Source organism: Echinops telfairi, unplaced genomic scaffold (genome assembly GCF_000313985.2).
Source record: "Echinops telfairi isolate 266 unplaced genomic scaffold, ASM31398v2 ScPeMD7_7469;HRSCAF=8507_1, whole genome shotgun sequence".
NCBI lineage: Eukaryota > Metazoa > Chordata > Mammalia > Afrosoricida > Tenrecidae > Echinops > Echinops telfairi.
The window spans coordinates 50803820-50810040 of NW_022111373.1; the positions used below are offsets into that span (position 1 = coordinate 50803820).

Consider the following 6221-nt stretch of genomic DNA (forward strand, 5'->3'; position numbering starts at 1 on the left):
AACCCTCCTGACAATATGTCCAAAGCAGGTAAGAGGAAGTTTTGTCATCCTTGGCTCTAAGGAGCACTTCTTCCAACACATCGATTTGTACTTTGCATATTCTTCTCCAACACAACAATTCAAATGAGTCTATCCTTCTATGGTCTTTCTTATTCAATGTCCATCTTTCCCATGCATGTGATGCACTGGAGAATACCATGCTTTGGTCATGCACCCGTTAGTCCTAAAAGTAAAATCCTTGCTGTTCAGTACTCTAAAGAAGTCTTGTACAGCAGATGTACCTGAAGCAATACATCCTGTGATATCGATAGCTGCTTCCGTGGGTGTTAATTGTGGATCCCAGTAAGACAGAATCCTTGTCAAATTCAACATTTTCTCCATTTATCATGATTTTGTCTATTTGCATTTCAAAACCACCAGGTACTCCGTGGAAGGAAGATGAGGAGTTGTACTCCTGTAAAGATTTAATCTCAGAAACTCACAGGGGAAGTTCTGCTCTGTTCTATAGGGTCTCTATGAGTTGGAATTGACTTGATGGCTATGAGAGGAATCCTGCAAGGAGTCCTGGTGGTGTACTGGTTAAGCATCCAACTGATAATTGAAAGGTTGGTGGTTCAAACCCACTAGCCATCCACAAGAGAAAGATGTGACAGTAAGTTTGCTTAAAGATGATAACTTTGGAAACCATATATGGCATTTCTACTCTGTACTTAAGAAACACCTTAAGTCAGAATTGACTTGATAGCCACACATTAATACTCTGTAATATAGAAAGCATCTGGCAAAGGATCTTGTTATTCAGCATTTAAAATTTGATAATAATTATTTTTTGCTCTTGCATTTGTTTTTAACATTGAAAATTTATTGTTGTATGAAACATAAGAATGTGAGAAAAATAATGGTTCTTCAGTTTTCAAGTACTTAATTTTATATGTTTTTTTCTTTTCTATAAACCATTAAATGTTGTTGAAGACGTATTATAATTCAAGAAGCAATACACCAAACCAGTTGCTATCAAGTTGTTTCTGACTTAAAGCAATCCTATGTGAGGTTTCCAAGTCTATATATCTGGATTCTAATTATCCCAAAGCACTCACTCTTCAGGACAAGGGACGGAAATCCTGTAGGTCTTTGAAACTCACTTCAACTCTGGCCTAGTCTGTTGGGATAGGAGTAACTAGCTCCATCCACATTGAATTATGAACAAGTATTTTCCCCACCAAGGGATTGTGTTCTATAAATTCTGTTGTGTTCTGAGCATATAGTTGTTTAATAATTACAGTAACAGATAATAATTTTGGCTATGAGCCAAAATTTCATTAAAATTTTATGAGTTAGCCATACTGTATAAGGGCCCACACATAACAGTACATAAATTCAGGGGGAAGCATTATTAATGATTAGTGGAGTGCTAGAGAAAAATCTTACATACAAGTGTTTGAATTTTTTGTTGTTCCTTACATATATAATGTAAGGAGTCCTGGTGTCAGAGTGAGTTATATATTAGGCTGCTAACTACAGTTGTCTGCTTAATATCATGAGTGTGTTGTCCTTCCCTGATGCCATTCTGACGCTTTCAAAACTCATATGCAGAATTAACATTTGGATCTGAAAAGAAATGCGTGAAATAAGGCTCAGTTTAAAGCAAGGGTTTTACCAGGTATGTTAGGCAGAGTTTGCTAGAGAAGCAGAATCAGTGATACACACACACACACACACACACACACACACACACACACACATATAAAATATATGTATATTTATATATATATATATATAATCAACTACACACAGAGATCCAAGCGGCATTCAGAAAGTATGGAATTAAGAAATGATTTAATTGTAAGTTGAAGGTCATTGTGCTGAGATGGTATTTTTGTACCTATTTATAAAAAAACACATGCACTTGCAGTCTTTGATCTCTAGAGAGAGTCCCTGCCACTTCCCTCATGATTTTACTCCTTCAGAGAATGGACCATGGTTCTGTATATTTTTAATAAATATTGTATTGACATTCTAGTGTTAATGGAGAGATCAATCTCATTGTGCAGAAGTGTTACACATATTACAATATAGTTAGCATTCCTGTCTTCAATTCTCCAGGTTTCAGCGATATTACCTAATCTTATAACAGCATCCTCATCTACTTTTCATTGCCCTCCTATTGGGGAAGAGCTCTGCTCTTAGTTGAGATTCACAAGGGGATCTTAGTTGAAACGCTCATGAAGATAAAAAAAGACCTTCCAATTTTTGCTTGGATTCTTTCTGAGATTACTTAGCCTTGTATTTCTCTTAACTGTCTCTTAGAAAACCATGGAATAGGCCTGGCACGCTCCCCAGGACCTCTCTCACGAGGCCCCCAGGGGCTGCGACAGAGCCCACTGAGAAGACCCAAGGAGCAACTCGAGAGTCCTTTTCATCAACACTACTAAGTTCTTATGCATTTGTAGTGGCAGAGTCTTCCCAACATCTCCTACACTGAAATAGAGGACAAAACCAGAGGGACACGATGATTAGTGGAGGGCACAAGATGAATAGAGAGGTAACCGGCACTTTCTCAACTTCCCCGACTCTCCCTGAGGGGGCCTCAGGAACACTGAGATAACTCTTTGGAGTACTTGGGTCCTGAGAATACAATGTGAGAAATTCTGTTTGTCTCGGCCGAGGCATGGCTTCGTTCCGCTCACATGGTAGATAACCACACGGGGATTTGAGACAGACTAGACAGCGTGCTTTGGGGGATATATCACTCAGCAGTCAGCCAAAGCAGATGGCGGTAGATCTAGATTTGGAAATTTACAGCTGCCACATTTTTTCCCTCAGAGTTATAGGTGACTCTCTTGCATTGGGAAAAATGTCATGATATTTTCACTCTTCTCGTTTCCATATGAAAGCAGAACAATATATAAGGAAGATAACAAAAGAGTTGATTTATAGTGTTGGCAAAGATTATTGAAAGTAGCATGGATTGTCAGAAGAACAAACAAAATGATCTTGGAAGAAGCACAGCCTGAATGCTCCTAAGTCACGAAGATGGCAAAGCTTCAATTCACGTACTTGGAGCATGCTGTCAGGAAAGACCCGCCCTAGGAAAGGACATGCGCTTGGGAAGGGAGGGCAGTGGAAATGGTTGCAAGCACAGCAGAAAGCAGGCTGTATTTCATTCTCTTGTACGTAGCATCACTGTTAGAACTGACTCAACAACACCTAACAACAACGCTTGTTATAAAATACAAGACGTGAAAGAGACTAATCTGTTTTTGGTCATACGCATGTTAGTTGTATCATGTTATATCCATCTGTGACTTCACCATTGTTTTTAATTAGAGATTACGCATGGCTTAAAATGTATAAAAGTGCCAAGTTAACAACCCTGACCCACACCTTTCCTGATTTTATTTTATTTTTTAAAATAAATTTATTGGGGGCTCGTACAACTCTTATCACAATCTATGCATACATCCATTGTGTGTCAAGCACATTTGTACATTTGTTACCCTCATCATTCCCTTGTTCTGTTTATATGACTGACTCTTTACCCATGTACAGGTAATTCATGAGCACAATGAAGTGTTCTGGAATTTTCATTCTTCTCAATGTGATCCATAGTTTGTTTATGCTCCACACAGTCAAATGCCTTCGTATAATCTCTAAAACATAAGTAAACTTTTCAGCCAAGATCCATCTGATTTCATCAATAATATCCCTTATTCCACATCCTCTTCTGAAACCAGCCTGAATTTCTGACAGCTCTCTGTTGATTTATACTGCTGTATCCATTTTTAAAGTGATCTTCAGCAAAATTTTACTTGCACATCATACTAATGATATTGTTTGAGAATTTCCTCATTCTGTATAGTCACCTGTCATTGGAGTGGAGGGATACAAATAGGTATCAGTTAACCAGGTGGCTGTCTTCCAAATGTCCTGACATAGGTGACTGGATTCCTCCAATGCTTCATCAGCATGGTGGAACATTTCTATTGGTGTTCTATCACTTCCTGAAGCCTTGTTTTTCCTTAATACTTTTAGTGACGTTTGGACTTCTTCCTTCAATACCATTAGTTTTTGATCAGATGTTATCTCTTTGTAATGTTCTTTACAGTGCCTTTTCATATTTGTATTCTCATCTTGATTTGTAACTTTTTAAAAGCAAGTTTCTTTTCAGATACTCTGGAGGCACTCAGAGAACCACCTGCTAACTTCACTTCCATAGTGGTCTCTAGAGGAAATGAGAGGAATAATGTGACAATGTCCAAGCGATCAAAAGGAAATTGTCATATTTTCTTGGAGTCTGCTCTTTTCTGCATCTCCGATAACTCATAAGATAGATATTTCTTAAATAAGGGTGCTTCAATCAGTCCTGAGTGGTCTATTTTTTTTAAAAGAAAACCTTTTGCTAGAGTTTGAACCAAGATGTTCTCTCTCTCTCTCTCTCTCTGTTTTACCCTCCCGCCCATTATTGAATAAGGTCACTGATGTTTTCACTCCATTTTGCTGAGAGGATGGGAAGTTACATAGCTGGTAAGATTGTTTTTCTTAAGATTCTATTATGACTTACCTGATGTCTCAGCCCACCCAGAAGCAAACATATTTTTCTTTAATGTCCCATTTTGAATGTCTATTATTTCCCTTCCCTCCAGACTCCCCTTAGAGCACCATTGTCTTATTGCTGTCTTCCTTGGGCTACCATAGCTCCCCTTTAAGAATTGTTTTTACTATATTTTATTAGCTATCAATTGAAAACATAAAATGGCAAGCTGATTACATTAGTAGAATTTTAAGCATTCAGGAACTGAATAAAGTAATGAGATGGTAGTAACATTCTAGAACCCTGAACATTACACTATATGTGGGAACTTACTATTTTTATTTTATATTACTCCAACTACATTTTAAAATTCTTCTCCTTTCCCAAGAGAAGAGGATTGATGATCTGATTAGTTCACACTGACAACATGTTCTTGTATAACCTGTTTTATACATGTAAAGGAATAAAGTGGCTCTACTCAGACTCTCACTCTTACATATACGATACCAAGTGGATCAACAGACCATCTTTGAAGACCCTGTCACCTTTCTCTCAAGTGGAGGACGAACCTGCTCCAAAGAACCAGCAAATACACTCTCCCCTCCCCTCTAGTTCCTTCCTTCGTGCAGCTAGTTTAAGATTTCAATTTAAAGAATGAAATTAAGACTTTATCCTGTTTGATTCTGCTTCTGGAGTGCTATACACTTGTATGTTGGATGTTTGTGCAGTAAAGAATGCTTTACTCATACGTGTCCCTTGTTGTTTACAGCAGGAGACACCCAGAGAATTTAATGGACAGGAGACTTGTAGAAAGAAGGTATCATTCATCAATTGGCAATGCATGATTGACAAGATCCCAAGTCTCTGACCATGAGATCGGTGAAACATCTTCCCACCCCCACTCTACAAGACCGCCGTGGACTCACTGTGATTTACTTTTCAGCCCCAGAGTATCTTGAAGGCCCCTGGATTGACTGCCCTAATCAAGGAGAAATTCACTCCTCTCCTCTTCAAACCAATTGGGGGCAGATGATACATTTTTAAAAGTGAAACATATCAGAATGGTGATCTTATGTATTTAAAGTGAGAATTGTAAGCAGTGGAAAAGTCCAGACTTATCATTAATTAATAAAAATTTACCATCTGTTCTAGATTGAATCACACAGCTGGTGTTTGCTGCCAACTAGTACCAACAAATCATCCAGATGTCTCTGCCGAGAATAATTATTAACATTTGTGCTCGACTTAAAAACAGATGTACAAGGGTAAAGTGTATGTATTTCGTCACAATGAAATTCTGATGACTTTCGCTTTTCTGACAAGTTCAATCCATCCATTCGGATAATGAGCTAGGCTGAGGGTATTGGGTGCATTGAGAAAAGTTGAGAGTTGTGATGGGTGAGCACAACAACTGGTGATGGTAGCCATGGACGTATGGAAGGAGCAGTTCAAAGAGAGATAAGCTTCTTATGTAAGAGTCTGCTGAAAATAAAGCTAATATAGATTGTTGTTGGTTGTTGGCTTATTTGTTTCTAGCAGAGAGAAGAGTCCACAGGATTTGAGTGTGAACCTTACCTCTCACTTCACTAGTTGTCATACACTGGGAAGTCACTTACATTCTCGGAACTTGGCTTCTCATCTTTGAAGAGTTGTCAACTGAATTCTGATAAAGCCTCGAGCTGGTTCACAT

At 38.3% G+C, this 6221-nt stretch overlaps 1 long non-coding RNA gene across 1 annotated transcript; it reads left to right on the forward strand.

Annotated features, from left to right (window-relative positions):
* Position 1: 1 nt before the first annotated feature.
* LOC123521125 lies at positions 2–6040 on the forward strand. The gene is made up of 3 exons (XR_006679603.1): positions 2–28; positions 4472–4524; positions 5301–6040. It is a non-coding gene; the product is annotated as an uncharacterized LOC123521125 (long non-coding RNA).
* Positions 6041–6221: the final 181 nt, after the last annotated feature.